Source organism: Cavia porcellus, unplaced genomic scaffold, assembly GCF_034190915.1.
Source record: "Cavia porcellus strain 051 isolate PalLab524CR breed Dunkin Hartley unplaced genomic scaffold, mCavPor4.1 scaffold_1, whole genome shotgun sequence".
NCBI lineage: Eukaryota > Metazoa > Chordata > Mammalia > Rodentia > Caviidae > Cavia > Cavia porcellus.
In genome coordinates, this window is record NW_026947484.1 from 206,334,198 (window position 1) to 206,354,502 (window position 20,305).

Sequence of the window (20,305 nt, forward strand, 5' to 3'; positions counted from 1 at the left end):
AAAAGGGGATAATTGTTTGATAAAGAAAATAGAGAAAATATAGAATACATGAAGCAGGTTTAAAGAGATCAACAGGAAATTAAAGACGCATTGAAAGCTGGCAAAACTGCTTGAAAGAAACTAGAGGACAGGTTTGTAATGAGGGATCATGAAAGGAAAAATTTCTTAAAAATGACAAGGAAATAAGCAGTAACAATACAAAGGCTAGAAGATGACAAGAGGATCTGTAACTTAAGAATAAAGAATGTGAATGAAGAAGCAGGGGTACTACACAGGCTATTCACAGAAATAATTAAGCAAAATTTCCCAAACGTGGGAAAAGGAAAAAGATATTCAGATGTATGAAGCATACAGAACTCCAGCCACCTACAACCAAAACAGAACTACACCAAGGCATTTAATAATCAAGCTTCCAGAAACAGGATATAAGAACAGAATATTAAAAGCCATCAGAGGCAAGAAACAGATTACCTACAAGGGAAAGCCCATCAGAATTTCATCAGACTTCTCAGCACAAATCAAATCAAGAAGAGAGTGGAGTGAAGTATTCCAAGTCCTGAAAGAAAATAACCTCCAGCCAAGAATGATGTACCCTGAAAAAATGTCCCGGGAAATTAATGGAGAAACAAGATGCTTGCAAGATAAAGAAGAACTGGAGGAATTCGCAACCACCAATCCAACCCTACTAAGAATACTACAGGACATTCTAAAGAAAGAGAAAAGCACCAAGATTTCAGGAACAGTGGCAGAGAAGCTCCAGTGAATGGAGCAAAAAGTGAAATGAAGAAGACAAATAAACAACTAATGACAGAAAAAGAGCACAACACAAATGAGGCAGAGAAAGTTGGATATAATTTCTAATATAGATGGCCTAGATACAGTAAATCAAGGGAAAAAAGAGAGAATCTCAGGCAGAGTGGATCAAGTGGTAGGATCCACTGAGATGTTCTATAGGTTGGAAAGACAGGCTTTAATAAGTAAAGAAATACAACCAGAGATTAAGTCCAGGAGTGAGAAGGTTCAGAAACAATTAAGTAAATAGCAGGTTGCTCCCCCAATATAAAAACAAGGGTGTTGGAGAGACCCCAAAATACTCAGTAAACCCTGGGGGAATGAAAGGGGAGGAATAGTCTTAAAAAGACATCAGAAGGTATTGCTAATAGTGTATCAGGAATTAAAACCCATATCACTCCCACCATTCTGCTTAGATAGAACTTATTCCATCCCAGTTGGTACACAAGCACTAGATCTGAGGGCACAGGCAGCTATCCCAAAGTTATTGGATATAACACAGCAATCATCTTTAATTTCCTATTAACTTAATCTGGATCATTGCATAGCTTATACTGTTATATCATGACTGATCTTAATTAAATCTGATTTGTTTGCTTGCTGCTTGTTATTGACAGATTTTACTCAAAACTGTAAGGTTGATAGTATCAAGTCAGAGAGTATAGGCAACTATACTGAAAATGACAATGATTCACTACAATACCCATTCTGATTTGGTTACTATCTGTTTTTATAGTTCTACAGTATCTACAAAGTTGTATTTCTATTAATACTGTTATGTACTAATATATTTAATTAAACTTTATCTGATGATATAGCCAATTCTATTGATGATAACAAGAGACAACAAAGTAACCATGGTAGAAATCCTTGTACAGCAGTTTTATATGCCTTTTTAGTTTTAAGTGTCTATAGGAATATGTTTTGTTCTGTCCCACTTTGTTCAGTTTCTCCCTCTAATATAGAAAGGGTAGAAATACATGTTAAGACTCATGCTTGTGTAATACCTATTGACAGTTTATGAGATCTGATCTTATGGCACATGATGAAATGAACAAATGCTTTGAAGGAAACAAAGGCACTACATTACCCAGTGCTGACTCCAGAGTGTCATGATGTGAAATCTAGCAATACTATTAATCTTTGTTCAGAGCGATTTTAGCCTGCTTTAATTTATTTAATCTCAACATAAATGAAGATATGGATAAATGTGTACGTGTTTACATGTATAGGATTGATAATCATATTTTAAAGTTTTTATTAGATAGTTGAACAGAACTATTTACAGCCTCCCTGTGTGAATTCCCATTTATATGTTCCACTTTTGTATCTTAAAGAATTATTGGTAAGAGGACAATATGTAAACATCAACAAGTGATTTATTACTTTTTTCTTTGAAAGTATGTACTATTTCTACCTATTTTCCATTTTGCTTTGTCTTTTTTTAAATAAAAAAAAGACAAAACTACCACACGTCCACCATTTATCAACTAGCCGTGTGATAACATCTCTTTAAACCATACTTAATCTCCAAATAACCATAATTCTGTCAAACATATCTACTCTGAATACAAGCAAAAATACACTAATTTCTTCCCCAGAGTCTCAATAGTTACAATGCTGTTCAGAAGTCTATGCCATATACCTCCTTTTAGACTCAAGGAAAACTCTTCTAGGAATTCCTATAAAAAATAAAGTAAATGACATATTTTCAAGATTCAATAACACAGAGTAAACATTCCATTTACAAAAGGGAAGTAGAGGGACATAGAAAGTAGAAGATGGACCAAAGCAAGATTGAAACCCAGGAAGACAAAATCTAAGTGTTATAATTCTATCCCTGGCATGTGAGATATATGATAGTATGCATGATGCAAACACTAGATGGCTTGGGTGGCTTCTCCTCCACAGCTTTGTTGGCTGTAGCTGATATTGCCTCTCTTTTGAGATAGCTCTATAAGTGATTTTTTATCCATTCCATGGTTAATGGGCATTTGAGTTGTTTCCAATTTCTGGCTATTACAATGTGTGCAACTATAAACATGGGTACAAATAGATCACTGTGGTATAATGTTTTTCAACTCTTGGAAATTACACAGAAAGGAAATTGCTAGGTCAAATGGGACCTCTAATCCTAGTTTTTTTTTTTTTTTTTTTTTTTTTTTTTTTGGAATCTCCAAATTAATTTCCACAGTGATTGTATGAGGGTATATGGCCACCCACAATGGAGAAGTTTTCCCAAAGTCTTGACAATACTTGTGATTGCTTAATTTTTTAATGACAGCCATTCTTTCTGCTATGAAATGATATTTCAGTCTTGTTTTAATTTGCATTTCTAGATAACTAGTAATGTTGAACATTTTTTCATATGTTAATTTGCTATTTGTATTTCTTCATTTGAGAATTGTGTTGTGTTTTTAAATTTGGGCTCACTGGTGTTTTTCAATTCTTTATGTTCTGAATGTAAGTTATTTTTCTGAGGGACAGTTGGAAAAATTTTTTCTCATTCTGTGAACTTTATTTTCACTGTGTTGGTGATTTTTTGATGTGAATTAGATTTTTAATAAGATGAGATGCCAGTTGTTGCTTCTTTGATGTATTTTTCATGTAGTTTGCATTTTGTTTATGAACACGTTGCCTACTCCTATATCTTCAAGATTTCTAGCTAACTTGTCTTCCACTAGATTTAGTGTTCATGTTTTAATATTTAGATCTTTGATTCATTTTGACTTTAGTGCACAGTGATAGACATTGGTTTAGTTTTAGACTTTGCAATCTGGAAAGCCAATTTTTCCAGCACCATTTACTCAAGAAGATATCTTTCAGTGAAGATGTTTGTCACCTTTGTCAAAGATAAGGTGATTAAGTGTTTTTGTGGTTGTTTCTGCATCTTATAATCTGTTCCAGTCATTCTCATGTCTGTTTTTCTTGCCAGCACCATGCTGATTTTTATCACAGTGGCTTTGTATATAATTTCAAGTCAGGGATTGTGATGTCTCTTTCCTTGCATTTGTTTCCTAGGATTGGACTTGCTATTCTAGGGCTCTTGTGTGTTGAAATGAATTTTAAAAATGCTTTCTGTAGACCTGTGAGGTATTCTAATGGCATTTTGATTGGGATTGCATTAAATCTGTGTAGAAGTTTTTGAGTATGGCCATTTTCACGGTGTTGGTTCTTTCTAGCAAGGGATTTCTTTCCAATTTCTGACATCCTTTTTAGTCTACTTTTTCATAGCATTGTAATAATCTATAAATATTTTACATCCATTGTTAGATTGATTCTTAAGTATTTTTCTTGCGCAAGTGTTATTATCATAATTTCTCTTTCATGAGTTTACTGTCTGCATACATGAATACGATTGATTTTTGACTTTGTATCCAGCTATGCTACTTCATTTGTATATTAACTCTAGTAATTTTTTAGTGGAGTGTTGGGAGTCTTCTATGTACAGTATCATACCATTTACAAATGATAATTTGACTTCTTCCTTTGCTATATTTATTCTTTTTATTTCTCTCTCTCCAATCTAATTGCTGTGGTTAACATTTCCAGAACTATATAGAATAGGAGAGGTGGTCTTGTTCCTGATTTTAGAGTCAAGTCTTTCAGTTTTTGGCCATTTAGTATAATGTTGGGTGTTGTTTTGTCCCATGTTAAAATTGCATTTTTGCATTTTTTTGAAGGTAGTAGAAATACAACAGAACAAAGCTAATTGGAACAATGCGGTGAAATTTGTACAGAGCTTCACAGCAGGTTACCAGGATATCAGTAATAGGTACCATAGTATATCTCATTATCTTCACAATATTTGTCTAGCCAGTTAGGTAAAGAGAAATCAAACCAAAGACAGAACATTATAGATCCAATCAAAAGAGAATATTGAATAGAGTAAAACAATCATAATGAAACAAAACTAAAAGCAACATTTACTTTCAAGCAGAAGATAGAAGGAGATCCCCTATGTTTGCAATACCGCATACAGTTATCCTCCCAAGAAATGTTCAGACCTCTGTCCCCAATTGCTAATGGGGCGCGGGTTGGCATGTGTGATTCCCAGCCTATGCACTGGTAGGCTCCAGGAGACACTGACTGGGTCTCCTCCTGGCTCATGCCAGAGAGAGGTGCTTACCAAGAGGGCAGGCAAACTGCTTCTTTCTGCAGCACCCTGGCTTCCAGAATGGCCATGGCCACATCTTGGGGGTTGCTGACTAGGACTCCTGCATTTTTAAATTTTTCATGTCTATTAGTATTTGTCCTATATAGTTGTTTGCTGTTGCATTTGGTGCATATACTTTTATGATGCTTTTACTTCCACTTGAAATTTTTCTTTAACAAGTATGCAATGACTTTTTAAAAAATCTCTTTTCATCTTTTCTGATTTGAAGTTCACATTACCCAAAAATAGAATTGCTACTCTTGCTCTTTTTTTATTATTTTATTTAAGGAGAAAAAAAAAGCAGAGAAAGGGTACAAGTTATACAGATTTACAGAAAAAAAATAAACAGTAGGAAATCACTAGTTAATGGATTACATATTGTCATCTTAGAAATAATTGTTCAAGTTACAAAATTAAAGCTTGTAAAGTGGACATTCCAACAGTGAGACTGCAAACAGTCCTGTTCAATGATCCAACAAAACTCAGTGATATCATTATCTATCTTATACACTTAAATATACATGCAGTTATATCATTTAGAGCACTTTCTTTTCCTCTCTTTTGTACAATGACAATTACACATTTTGGGTTTTGTTGCTCCCACAGTTCTTATTACTTTTTCGGAAGGGAGTAGAACCAAATGTGACATAACAGAACAGAGTCAATCAAATCAAAAGGGTGGACATAATAGATAATGTAAAAGCATAATACAAGGTGATCAACAATGGTTACCATAATGCCTCCTGCTATCTCTAATAGAATTGCCTATATCATCAGTTATAATAAAATTGAACAGAACAGTAAAGAACAAAACCAACAAAACCAAAACATTGGAGACATTATAGGTCTTCAAAAGTAGATAATAGTCAACCAGAATTGGCGTCATAATGAATCTCACTATCTTCACAGCTGTTGCCTAAACTTTCGAACCTGGTACTATCAAGCAAAACAGAATAGGGGGACATCAGTCAAAAACAAGATGGTGAGAGTAATACAGGGCTTTAAATCAAGATAATGGAAAGTCAAAGTGGGTTACTATAATATATCCTGCTATTTTTTATTTATTTTTCTCTTAATTAAAAGGATAAAAATAAAAAAGTAAATAATGAAGTGGAGATTGAGATAAAAGAGGGCATAACAGCAAAACAGCACAGATCAAAACATAACCATTTAAGCAGAATAGTGTTTCACCACAAGATAATCCTGACATAAAAGTAGTTACCATATTGTCTCTTTCCTTGAAATCTTTGAGTATAACTTTGTATACTGTAGCATCAAATATATCAAAACAATGTAAAACCATTTAAGAGAATGACAGCATTACAGGGTATTTAGAATCAACTAACAGAAAATGAACAATGGTTTCTGTATAATCTCCTTGTCTATAAAAGTTTTTGTTTATACTATCACATATAATAAAATCCAATAAGATACAACCTGTTTAGACCAATGGAGACAAAAGAACAAAAGCTTGATGAGACTTCAAAACAAGATGATGCTAAATCAGTATTACCTATTAAGACGTCATTTTCTCCAAAATAGCTGTTCCTATCATCCAATCTTCTCTGCCTCATTTCTGTTGAGCTCTTTTTCTGTCATTATTTGTCAGTTTGTCTTCTTCATTTTGTTTTCTGCTCCATTCATTGTGGCCTCTCTGCCACTATTTCTGGATTCTTCGTATTTTACTTTTTTAGAATATCCGGCAGTATTCTCTGTAGAGTTGAATTGGTGGTTGCATATTCCCCTTGTTCCTCTTTATCCTGGAAGCACCTTGTTTTTTCATCAATTTCCAGGGATAGTTGCACAGGATATATCAATCTTGGCTGGAAATTATTATCTTTCAAAGCTTGAATTATTTCCCGCCATGCTCTTCATGATTTGATGGTTTATGCAGAGAAATCTGCTGTAATTCTGATGGGTGTTCTCTTGTAAGTGATCTGTTTCTTGTCTCTGATGGCTTTTAATATTCTGTTCTTGTATTGAATTTCTGGAATTTTAATTATTATATGCCTGGGTGTTGCTCTGTTTGGGTTGTGGGTGGCTGGGGTCCTGTATGCTTCATACAACTGAGTATCTTTACCTTTTGCTAAATTAGGAAAATTCTCCTGGATTATTTCTGTGAGTAGCTTTTGTAGTTCATTTGTTTGTGTCCCTACTTCTTCTTTTATGTTCTTAATTCTTAAGTTATGGATCCTCTTATCATCTTCTAGTCTTTGTATTATTGCTGTTTGTTTCTTTGTTACTTTTAAGAAGTTTTTCATTTCTTTCTCCCATATTACAAATCTGCCCTCCAGTTCAGATAGTCTGTCCTTAGTTTCTTTCAAGCTGTTATGCCAGTTTTCAATAGAGTTTTTAGTTTCCTGGTAGTCTCTTTGAACCTGCTTCACGTATTCTATGCTTTCTCTATTTTCTCCATCAAACAATTCTCCCCTCTTTTTCTGTTCTTCCATTCCACAATCTGTTTTTTCTTGGGTGGTGCTTAGCATTTCTCTAACTATTCTGCTTATTTCTAGCTTCAGGTCATTAATAACTTCATTCCTGAACTCATCTATGAGGCTCTCGAGATGGCGCTTTATGTCTATTGGTGCGGTGTCCGCTATTGCCTGTTTCTCAGGATTGGGGGCTGAAGGGCCTTTCTTGTTGCTCCCTCTTCCCATATTCTTTGTTCCTTATATATGCAAGCGTATATAGGAGGCCCAGTTTCCTTCCCTGTCAGCCACAGTCTGATTGAAATGCGCCGGCTAGGTGTTCCTGCCCACCGCAGCACACCAGGAAGTTGCAGACCAGGCAGCCTATGTGGGGCCCGCCCCTCCAGGTCACCCTCAGGCACTGGGATCTGGGCTGTGCTAGCCTACTGGGTCTCAGCCAGCAGCATCACATAGGCTAGGCACTTCTCACCAATCCCTCTTGAGAGGGGGATACGTGGCTGAAGTCACTGCAGCGCCCTGTTCCCGCAAGTCTGCCCAGTCCCAGAATGTCCTCTGCTGGAGTCTCCTAAACTGTGGAAGAGTGTCAATTTCTCTCACTCACCTCACCACACATCAATGCACAGCTCCCCGCCAGTCCTGTTTTCAACTCCGTTCGCCAATTCCCGTTCTCAGAGCTTCCGCGCATTTCTCTCCCTGCTGAGCCAATGTAGATGTAGCCGCCGTGTGGCAGGAAACTCAAATCGTGGCTTCCAATGGGCTCCAGCTTCCCCACTGAGGCTTTTCTGTTCCTGTTGTAGCACCAGGATTGCATTCCCAGTTGGTTTCTCTCAGCCCAGTTTGTTCTTGAGTCAGCAGGGCATATCTCCACTTGCTTATGATTCCTTATTCCGCACCATTCCTGAATTCTAAGCTGGGTCTTTCAGAGAACCTCCGTAGCTGCTGCTATCTGTCCACCATGTTCTCCCGGAACTCCTACTCTTGCTCTTTTTTGTGTTCCTGTTGCATGGAGTATGATTTTCCATTCTTTGTCTTTTAGTCTATGAGTGTTTTTTTAAATTAAATATGTTTTCTTGTATGGCATATTTTTGTGTCTCATTTCTTGATCCATTTTGCCAGTCTGTTCATTTTGATTGGTCAATTGAGGCCATTTACATTGATGGTTATAATTGATACATATTGACTAATCTTTGTAATGTTGTTTTCCTGTGGTTTATTCCTTGTTTTTCTCCTCTTTTTAATTGCTTGCCCTGTCTGGTTGTTTCTTTATCTTGTTGTTCTGGGAATTGTGGTTATTTTCATCTTTATATACAATATCTCTCAGTAGTCTTTCTATGGTTAGTTTGATGGTCATGAATTTCTTTAGTTGTGCTTTTTCACAGAAGTATCTTATTCCTCCATTAATTTTGAGACATAGTTTTTCAAGGTATATCAATCTCAGCTGGACATTTTTTTGTTCCTTGGAAATTCATTCCAAGTTTTTCTTAAGTTGAGAGTTTGTGTTGAGAACTTGGCCATGATTCTAGTGGAATTTCCTTGATAGGCAATATGTTTCCTTTCTCTAACGCTTTTAATATTCTTTTTTGTGCTGAATTTTTGGGATCTGGATTATTACCTGTCTGGGTGTAGATTTATTGTGGTTATGGATAGTTGGAATCCTATATGCCTCACTTATGCAGATATCAGATTCTGTTCTTATGCTTGGGAAAATTTCTGCAAATAGTATTTTTTATGTCATTTGTGTTGACTTCTGCATTCTCATTTACACCTAGCAATATTGTATTGTTTTTCTTTGCATTGTCTTGGAAAGTATTGAATTGTTATTTCATAGTTCCTTGATTTTTTCAAAGAGATATTTCCTTTCATGATTTCTAGCTGAAATCCTGTATTCAAGGTCTGAAAACTTATCTTTAGTTTTGTTCAAGTGGTTTTGCCAGTTTTCAATGGAATTTTTAATTTACTGTATATCCCCTTCAATCTGTGTCATGCATTCTATTTCTTTCTTATACTGTTCATTCAAGGCTTCTACCATTTTCCTGTTTTTTTTTTTTTGTCTTTTTAAATCTATCTTCCCTAGCTTTGTTGAGCATTCACTTCATTAAATTAGTCATTTATTTTTTAGCTGAGAGATTATTTCTGATATGATTTTTCTATAACCTCATAGATTTGCTTCTTTATTTCACTTGCTGTCTTTCTAAAAAATTCAGTTTGTGTATTCCAGTATCTTCTATACGAGTGTCTCTTGTACTTATCCCAGATGGGTTGGAAGTCAGATTGCATTTTCCTTTTGTATCTCACTGTTTTCATCCCTTGGTTTACATTTTTGTCTTTCTAATCTCACTAGTGTTGCATGTCTGTCATTTGTGTCTTAATCAGCATCCTACTCTGTGGCTGGTGTGCACCCTGTTGCCAGGTATCACAGTGTAGGCTAGAGCCCAGTTAGGTGAGTCATGGATTTTTACTGGCTGATTAGCCTTCGAGTATTGATATGAATCAACCCCTAGTTTATATCATTATGACTGTTTCAGATTTTTACAGGTCACCAGGCTCACCTGTCCATGGTGTGCACCGCAGTTCAGGCCCTGCCGTGTTACTGGGGTATCTCAGGCCCATCTGGATTCCTCTGGATTGTTGGAGACATCACCAGCACTCTTGCATATCCTTCCAGGGTCCTCCGGTAAAGGGAAGGCTCACCCATGCTCTTGCTTGCCTGCTGAGATCTTCGGGGTTGGGACAGGGATTGCTGAGGCTCCTACTGTCTCGCTAAGGTCCTCCAGGTGGAAAACGCATTTTTTAACATGAGGTTTACTAATATTTTATTATCTATTACTCTGTGTAGAAATAAAGCACCAAGCTTGTGGACATTTTAAATTATGGTAGTTAATGCTGTGCTGTTTCATGAAGGATGTTACTAATTTACATCCCCACCTGTAAATTCCTGGCCATTTCTCTCACTGTTTTATTTTAAAATTATTTTAGCATGATTCTTATTATTGTTTTAATTTATTTTTCATTTCACTCAGTTTGGCAATCAATTTCTATTTCTTCTGTATAGTACCTTTATTTAACTTCTTTCTTTACATTTCTTATGGGAAAGTTAGTCTCTGTACATAATTCACTTTAATTCCTTTTTAAAATCCCCTTAAATAGGCCACTGCTGTGATGTCAAATATTTGTAAGTTCACATTTATTAATACTTTTGTTTTAAAGGTGACAAGAGAAAGGAAGTTTAATGGTACATTAGGAAAAACAGAGTCTTTAATATTACATAAGACAATGGTTATGAAAAAAGAAAATTACTACAAATCATATACCAAATTTAGGTCTGCATTCAAGCATCATTTGAATAAAAATAAAAAGCAAGCATTGGAATTATTGGGTTGTAAGCAAAAGCTCAAGGGACCAATTGCCATGTATTTTTTCCCTGCCACTTCTTCATAAGGTATTTACTCCTTTAAAAACACACAGGTGACCTGATTTTTAAAGTTGTGTCAGAATTTATTTTGCCTCAGCGAATTAGATGATATTGTAACTATTTTTCATATTATTGTATTATTTAACAATATGCAGTAATTGTCATTTACCTTTTTAGAATATAAAGAGTGAAATACTTCAATTTAGGGTATATTACTGATAGTCCTCCACCTAGGATGGTTTGATCTACCATGTAAAAGAATGTAATAACTGCTTCCCAGGTACTGGTTGATTGGATCAGCCTGGGCCAGAGCAATTACTGAGAGAATCCAAGATCTTTTGTGATATGAATTGAATTCTAAGTTGAAAAGATAACCCTCAAGGATAGTTAGTAATATGGCAAAGCCTTGATTGGATGCAAAAGTTCCATTTTCCAATTATTAGGTTATAAGACATGAGCAGGTCAATTAACATATTATGATTCTAGTCTTTGCAAGAAAAATAATAATGCTAATTCCCTCAAAAATGATGGTGTCAAACACAATAGTAACAAAGTGATTTTTCAAATACTTATTTGTTCCAGTCATTTGACATCTATTGTTGTGGTCTTTTATTCTAGATCATATTTTCATATGTTCAGTTGTCAGAAACTAGATAGTAAGTAAAGAATTTCCCTCTAGATATAATAAATAAATTCAGCACTGTGGCTGGATATAAAATCAATACTCAAAAATCAATAGCATTCATCTACGCTAACAAGAAAATCACAGAGAAATAAGAGAAGCCACACCCTTCACACTAGCAACCAAAAAATGAAATATTTAGGAATCACTCTCATGAAAGAAGTGAAAGACCTATACAGGGAAAATTACAATGCACTGAAAAATGAAATTGAAGATGATCTCAGAAAATGGAAAGACATCCCTTGCTCATGGATAGGAAGAATAAATATTGTGAAAACGGCCATTCTCCCAAAACTTTTATACAGATTCAAAGCAATCCCAACAAAAATACCATCAACATACCTCATAGATCTTGAGAAATCACCCCTAAAATTTATCTGGAGTGAGAAGAAACCTAGAATAGCAAAGATAGTTCTAAGCAGCAAAGGCAAGACAGGAGGCATCACAATCCCTTACTTGAAGTTATACTAAAAGCAAATATAGTAAAATCAACATGGTACTAGAGCCAAAGATCAGTGGAATAGATTAGAAGATACAACCACAACTACAAACACATTCAACCACCTTATCTTTGATAAAGGTGCCAAACATGTTTTAAATAAATGGACACAGCTTGAGACCATACTCATAAGTGAAATAAATCAAACTCACATTTATAAATACCGAATAGGTTCCCTAATGTAAGAAATGATAAGAATACATAAAAGTATCTGGTAATCATGATTCCCAATTATATTGGTAATCAGTCATATAATGTTTTCACTCATTAATTGGAATGGTTTTAGTCTGGGTTGTTTGATTTTATTGTCTGTGATAGTACAAATAGCTATTTTGAAGAAAATGTGACATCATAATAGCTAGTGCTGATTTAATATCACCTTGCTTTGAAGTCCCATCAAGCTGTTGTCTGTTTCCATTGATTTTTACATGTTATATCTTATTATATTTTAACATATGTGATAGTATAAACAAAATTTTATATAGGCAAAGTGATAATATAGAAACTGTTGTTCATTTCCTGTTAGTTGGTTCTAAATACCCTGTAATACTTTCATTCTCTTGAATGGTTTAACACTGTCTTGATATGTTTGATGCTGTAGTGTACGAAGTTATATTCAAATATTTCAAGGAAAGAGACACTATGGAACTACTATTATGACAAGTTATCTGGTGGTGAAAAACTATGATGCTTAAATTATTCTGTTCTGACCTGTGTTGTTCTGTTGTTATGTCCTCTTTTATCTCAATCTCTTCCCTTTTTAAAAAATTAATTTATTTGTTTCTTATTATTTTTTAATTAAGGGAAAAATAAAAAATAGCGGGATATATTATAGTGACTATTTTGTTTTCCTATTAACGTGATTTGAACCCCTTTATTACTCTCCCCATCTTGTTTTGACTGATTTTACTCTATTCTGTTTTGTTTGATAGTATCATTTGAGGGTATAGGCAACCACTTTGTAAGCAATAAGATTTACTATGAAGCCCATTATGATTTGACCATTATCTTCTTTTAAAGTCCTGTAAGGTCTCCAATGCTTAGGCTTTATTGGTTTTTCTCTGTACTATTTTGTTCAATTCTATTATACCTGATGATATAGGCAACTCTTTTTAAGATAGCAAGAGGCATAATTGTAACCATTGTTGATCACTTGGTATTCTGTTTTTACGTCATGTACTATAGCCATCCTTCTAACTGACTCTGTTTTGCTTCATCACATTTGGTTTCTTTCTCTTCAAAAAAAGTAATAAGAACTGTAGGAGTAATAAAACTCAAAATGAGTAATTGTTATTGTAAAAAAGAGAGGAAAAGAAAGTGATCTAAAGGATATAAGTGCATGTATATTTAAGTGTGTAAGATAGAGAACCATATTACTAAGTTTTTGTTGGATCATTGAACAGAACTGTTTGCAATATCACTGTTTGAATGTCCACTTTGCATGCTTTAATTTTGTAATTTGAACAACCATTTCTAAGATGACAATATGTAATCTATTAACTAGTGATTTTTACTGTATATTTTTTCTTGAAATTCTGTATTACTTGTACCCTTTCACTGTTTTGTTTTGTTTTTTCTCTTTAAATAAAAAAGTCTGATAATTACCTCAAAGAAATAAAATATAAAGTTACAAAGGAAAAATCATACATACAATTCTTGTATGTTATATTATTTTATGATTTCTGACTTAAATTCCCTTAATTGTATGTTTGAGTCCAATTTTATGTATTTATTGCTGTGTAAAAATTAGACAAGTTACTTAACTTCTTGAAAATGTAACTTAAGAATCAAAATGTCTCCTGTACAAGTCATGGATGTGAATACATATGGTGAACTGCATTAATACTATAGAAAAGCATGATATTGTTACTGACCTGTAATATTAGTTTTTGTCTCTAAGGTCTTTGAATTTCCATTGTTATTTCTAATGCTAAGCTTAAATCAGTATCTCTATAACAAGCCTTTCAGTTTTTCAAGCCTTTCTTTAACAGTGAGGATATACTGCAAAAGTTTTGCCTCTCCAATCAGTTATCAGTCTCTTCAAGGTAGGGTTCATATTGGTACATCTTTTATTTTTCTAGATTGTTGTCTTCCAAAAAATATTAATTGCTTAATAATTCCAAAGAATGTATTGAGATATTAATAATAGCAAAATAGTGTTTCTGTAGAAGATACAAAATTTTCCAAACAGGCTTATTTACAGTACAACACTAAAATAGTTGTAAGCACTTTTTGCACATAAGACTTGATCACATATTGAACTACTTCTTTAGGTTACATTTTAAAATTCTTACATTTTATTTATGTATTTGCACATGTATGGAAAATGTTTACATTTCTTATGGGAAAGTTGATCTATGTATGTAATTCATTTTAATTATTTTTTTTTACCTCTTTTTCCTTTCTTTGTTCCTCTATTCACTTACCTTCTTAATCACTTTTGCTTTGTACCTATTTTCAGTACATAATGTTTACACCACTTGTAAACATTAACAACTCTTGTGGAGTTGGTACAGGTACATAAAACATCTTAGTTCCTTTTTCATCCCTTGCCCTAACTTTTATATCCCCTTCCATCTCTTGATATCTGCCCCTTTGAAAAAGAACCATCTCCCTACTTCTTTTATTATCTCCTTTTTTTGTTTTGATCTTTATCTATAATTTGGTTTTCTCAAATATGATAAACTGTGTAATATTTAAGCTATGTATCTGATTTATTTCATTAAACATTATGGTCTTAAGGTACATCCATTTTCCTACATGTAAATATCGCATTTTTCTATATTAATTCATCTGTCTGTGGATATATAGGCCACTTACAAGATTTAGCTATTATAAATTGTGTTTATACAAACATGAGTATATATACATCACTGTAATATGATGACTTTAATTGTTTTGGGATGATATCTAGAAGTGGAAAAGCTGAATCAAATGGAATTTGTAGTTTCAGATTTTTCAGGAAACTCAACACTGATTTCCATAGTGATTATAGTAGTTCACTTACCCAATAGTAGTGTGAAAGAGTTTGTTTCCATCTTTGCTTTTGTTATTATTTGATCTCTTGATGTCAGCCATTATTCTGAGGTAAGATGATTATCTGTGTCTCTTTAATTTGATTTCTCCAATGGCCAGAAATTTGGTAAATTTCTTCTTGTAATTTATTGGCCATTTACACTTTTTCTATGAAGTGTCTATTCATTTTATTTGTTGATTTTTTGACTGGCCTTTTTATTTTGGAAATTCTAATTTTTTAAAATTTTAAATATATTCTAGATAAAAATCCTCTCTCTAATGATTTATACATTTTTTTCATTCTTCATTTTGGGATGAAAACATAATCTGTTTCTTTTCCTTTGCAGGTATTTTTATTGTGATATGAGTATATTAATTGATTCCCAGACGTATTTCTTATACAACCAGAGTTCTGTTCAGAAAGTCCTTGCTTATGCTTATGACTTCAAGTTTTACCTATTTTGCCTCTGAGCAAGTTCAGTATTTCATTTTAATGTTTAGTTATCTAATCAATTTTGATTTTAGTTTATTACATAGTAAGGTTTATGGATGTAGATTTAATTATCTACATATAGATACTTAGTTTTCCATTTATTAAACAGGCTATCTTTCCTCAGATTTTTTTTTGGCCTCCTTCATTCACAAATCAAGTAGTTGAATGTGTTTGAGGTTACTTCTGGATTCTCTATTCTGTTCCATTGATCCTCATGTCTTTGTGACAATGTAAAGTTGTTTTTTATTTGTTTCTTTTTTATCACTGTAGCTTTGTAATATAACTCCAGGTTCAGGATTATGGTGCCTCCCCATCTTATTTCTTTTTGCTGGGACAAAATACCCAATACTCACAAGTTCAAGGAGGAAAGTTTATTTCAGATAACAGTTTATGAAGGTCTCAGCTCATAGTTAGCTGGCTCCAAGGAAGGGCAGAATGGTAGAGAGGCATGGAAGATGAGAAACAGTCATGTCAAGACATGCAAAAATCACTGAAGCACCTAGTATCTCTGTCCTTTTTATTCCATAGGCTACAAGCCTATTGGGTAATGCTGCCTATACCCAAGGTGAGTTTTACCATTATCCATAACTAGAACTAGGCAAAACTAATCAATAAACTAATTTAGCTATCTCACACCCAGTTACCAGCCACCTCCAAAAAGCTCCAAATGTAATGCATGAAGTTTTTAGGGGACATTTAGATACCACAACACTTTCACTTTGCTATTTTTTTTTTTTTATGAGGATTACTCTTGCTACTCAGTGCACTTCTGGTTCCTTATAAATTTTAGGATAATTTGACTTCTTCCTTTTCCACACATATCCCTTTTATTCCTTTTTTATTTTTTTTAAAAGGAAATGTTTATTTATCTCATAGTGTTTAGAAGTTTCAGTCCATCATATGCTTCCTCCAAGACAGGAAGTCACGACAGAGGAGCATAAGTTCATGTCAACGGAAGACAGCATAAAAGGAATTTACTTCTTTTTCTTGAGAATTGCAAACATTTTGAGTACCGTGTTGAAGAGGAAAGATGGTAGTGGGTATACTTGACTTGTTCCTGATTTTAGGTGGAAAACTTAATTTTTCCTTACTTAACATGATGTTGGCATAATATAAGATTTGTGATAAATGTCTTTATTTTTTGAGAAAAGTTCTTTCCATACCTATTTTATTCAGTGTTTATTAAGTGTTTTCTCCATCCCTGCAAAGAATGTGGTTAAAATTTTGACTGACATTGCATTTAATCTGTATATCCATTTTTGAAGTTAAGCCAGTTTGACAATAGTTATTCATCTTCACTTTGTTGGTTAGGTTAATTCCTAAGTATTTGTCTTAGTTTTCTTATGGCTGAGATAAAGTACCCAACATGCAAAATTAAATGAGGAAAAGTTTATTTGGCTCATGGTTTGTAAGGTTTCAAAATCCATAACTGGTTTGTTCCAAGGCAACATGGTATGGCAGAGCAGAATTTCAGAGGACAACAATTTACAGCAGACACATATCAGCAAAAGCAGCAGTGAAAGTTATCCACAACATGTAGGGGCCCTCTTTCTGTACCTTTTATTTTATCTAGGCTACCTACCCTTAGGGCAGGTAGTACTTACACCCAAGGTGGGGCATCCTTAATCCTAGTATTGTAACATAAATCAGTCATAGAATCACATCCTTGATCTTAGCAGTATATACCCTAGGTTCAGCTACTTCCAAAAAGCCTCAACTATGAATGATTGAGACTTTGAGGTGACATCTAGATACAAACCATAACAGTTTTTAATTTTTCTTGGTGCAATTGTGAATGGTATTTTTTAAAAATTTTTTCTCAAAGTTTTCATTATTAGTGTACAGAAACACTATTGATTTTTGTATTTTGATTTGGTATACTGCTACATTACTGAATTTGATTATTAATTCTAGGAGTCTTTTTGGGTCTTGTAAGTAAAGAATCATGTCTTCTACAAATAATATTTTGACTTTGTCCTTTTCTATATGTATTCCTTTAATTTGTTTTTCTTACCTAATTGCTTTTACTCATGTTTTGAGCACTATGTTGAAAAGGAGTGGTGACAGTGGACATTTTTGTCTTTTTCCTGATTTTAGAGGGAAAGGTTTGAGTTTTTTTCCATTTAATATGATATTGGGAAGAAGTTGGTCATAAATGATTTTATCAGAGTGAGATAAGATTCTTCTATCCCTTTTTGCTTCGTGTTTTTACCATTAAAGATGTTGGATTTCATCAAAGGCATTTTTGTAGCTATTGAGATGATCACATGCATTGTGTCCTTGCTTCTGTTAATGTGATACAGTACATATATTTATTTGCATATGTTTAACTATCCTTGCATCCCTTGGATGAAGCTTACTTGGTCATGATGCATGAACTTTTTGATAATTTGGCTTGCCAGTATCTTATTGAGAATTTTTGCATCTATATTCAATAAAGAAATTCATCTATAGTTAATTCTTTGGATTGTTAATTCTATTTATAATTATAGTTATATATAATTATAATTATAGTTAATTCCTTGTCTGGTTTTGGAATCAGGATAATGGTATTTTCCAGGTATGACCTTGGGAATGTTTCTTCCATTTCATTTTCATTAAGAAGTTTGAGGAATATTGGTGTTAAAGCTTCCTTGAATTTTTTTAAATTTAGCAGTTATTCTATATGGACATGGGCTTCTCTTAGTTATATGGTTATTCATTACTGTTTTAATATCATTGTATATTACTATATTTTTCAGTTTAAATCTTCTTTTTTAAGTTTTAATAATTTAAATGTATTTGTGAATTTATGCGTTCCTTCTGAGTTCGCTAATTTATTTGTGTATAAGTTTGTGAAGTAATTGTTAAAAATGTTTTTGATTCTGACAGTGTCCACTGTGATTTCTCCTTATTAATTTCTAATTGCATTGCTTTTGGTCTTTCTTTTTTAGGTTAAATTGGCTAAAAGTGTGTTTATTTGTTTATTCTCTGAAGAAAAATTGATTCATTGATTCTTTATATTTTTTCTCTCAATTTCAGTGATTTTGCTCTAATCTTTATAAGTTTCTTTCATATCTATCTTTGATGTTGAGTTGCTCATGTTTTTCCAGGACTTTAACTTGCATCATTATGATAGTTATTGATTATGTCATTATTTCACTAAATTAACCAATTAGAGGCCAATTTCTTTTCATATTCTTGTTATGTGACATTACACATGCTCATATCCTGTTCATACCCATATAATTGTATATCTTATTTATCATTAGAAGTATTATAGCACAATGGAGAATCAGATTTTCATGTGGTCTCGGCTAAAATGTGTGATAAAGATAATTATAATGCAGCATTGTTTAGTGTTGGCCACTACCAGGCTTTGAATAATTTTTCATATGGTGTTTTCTTCATGCATTTGAAATAAAGGCAGTATCATGGAAATACTTCACCGTGAATTTCAAGTCAAGTGAGAGATGCTTTCTAACTTGTCACTTTCAAAGGCAGTTTTAATCCAAATGCCATTTGGTAGGAGCCACTTTTCTTTTTGGAGGTACATGCCCTGTCTTGACAGCTGATAGTGAAGACACATTTAAATCTTCCTTGCAATTTCCTCATGAGGTCACTTTGGTCTGTGAGGTCCAGATCTCCTTTCATCTGTTCTTCCAATTGTGTAATGTCTTCTGTAATCAGAGAAGTTCAGATGGTGTGTGATGAAGGATCAAAATCAAACTGAGTACCTTATTTTTCTGCCTTCAATATTAGTTTTCAAAGAATATGAGATATAATTTTGCAAAAAGCTTCATAGTTTTAATTTAGTTTTTGAGAGCAGAAACAAGCATTTGTACTTAACAGCTTCTAAACTGAGTATGACTGTACTGCATTACTAATGTAACTAACCATTACTTCCTTGTTGTTACGAAACACTTAGGTTTATGTAACAATAGCAAAGGTAAGTGATTTCATTTATTTATATAACTTTTGGTATCAATGACTAAAATGAAGATCTCATTTTTCAATGTTTTAATGTGTTTATCTTCATTGTGTTGGGTTTAGTTACATTAAGTAGGATAAAACCATCACCTTTAACAATAATCCCTTATTGAAAATTGATCGTTGCTATCTGAAGTCTTTGTTTTCTCTACCTCAGAATATTCTCTTACACTGGATAAAAATGATTATTTAAATGGATGAAGAAAAAATATTTCATAAAATATAACATTCTTTCATGGTAAAACACTCAAAAATTAACAACAGAAATTGTAAATCTCTTCATTAGTGTAGAAATGTAAAGTAGAAAACAGCTTGTCAATCCTTAATATGATTCCAAAATGCTCTTAGGTACGTTCTCAAGACAAAGAAGAATATATGTCTGCAAAACTTCACACAAAATGTTCATAGCATTGTTCATGGTAATTAAAAATTAGAGTCAACCAACTTGTGTGTCATATGATGAAAGGATAAACATGTGGCTTATTTACAAGTGGAAAATACTAAGCCAAAGCAAGGAATGAAACACTGGAGGTAGAAAAGTGTATGAACTTTGAAGTATTGTGTTAAGTCAGAAAAGGCCAGAAAGTACAGGGTTCTGCATAGAGGAAGTGGGAAGGTAGGCAAATTTATAGAGATATAAAGTAAATAAATCATTGCTTGGAGAGTGGGTGAACCATGAGTGACTGCTAATGTTTATAGATTTTTTTTCTCCCTTGAAGTTGATGAAAATATTTTAAATTGAGACTGTGTTTATGGTTGCACAACTCAGTGTGCGTACTAAAAAGCTATTGACCCATATATTTTAATGGGTAAATTTTAAAAGTGTGAATTATATCTCAGTAAAACTCCTGAAAGTAA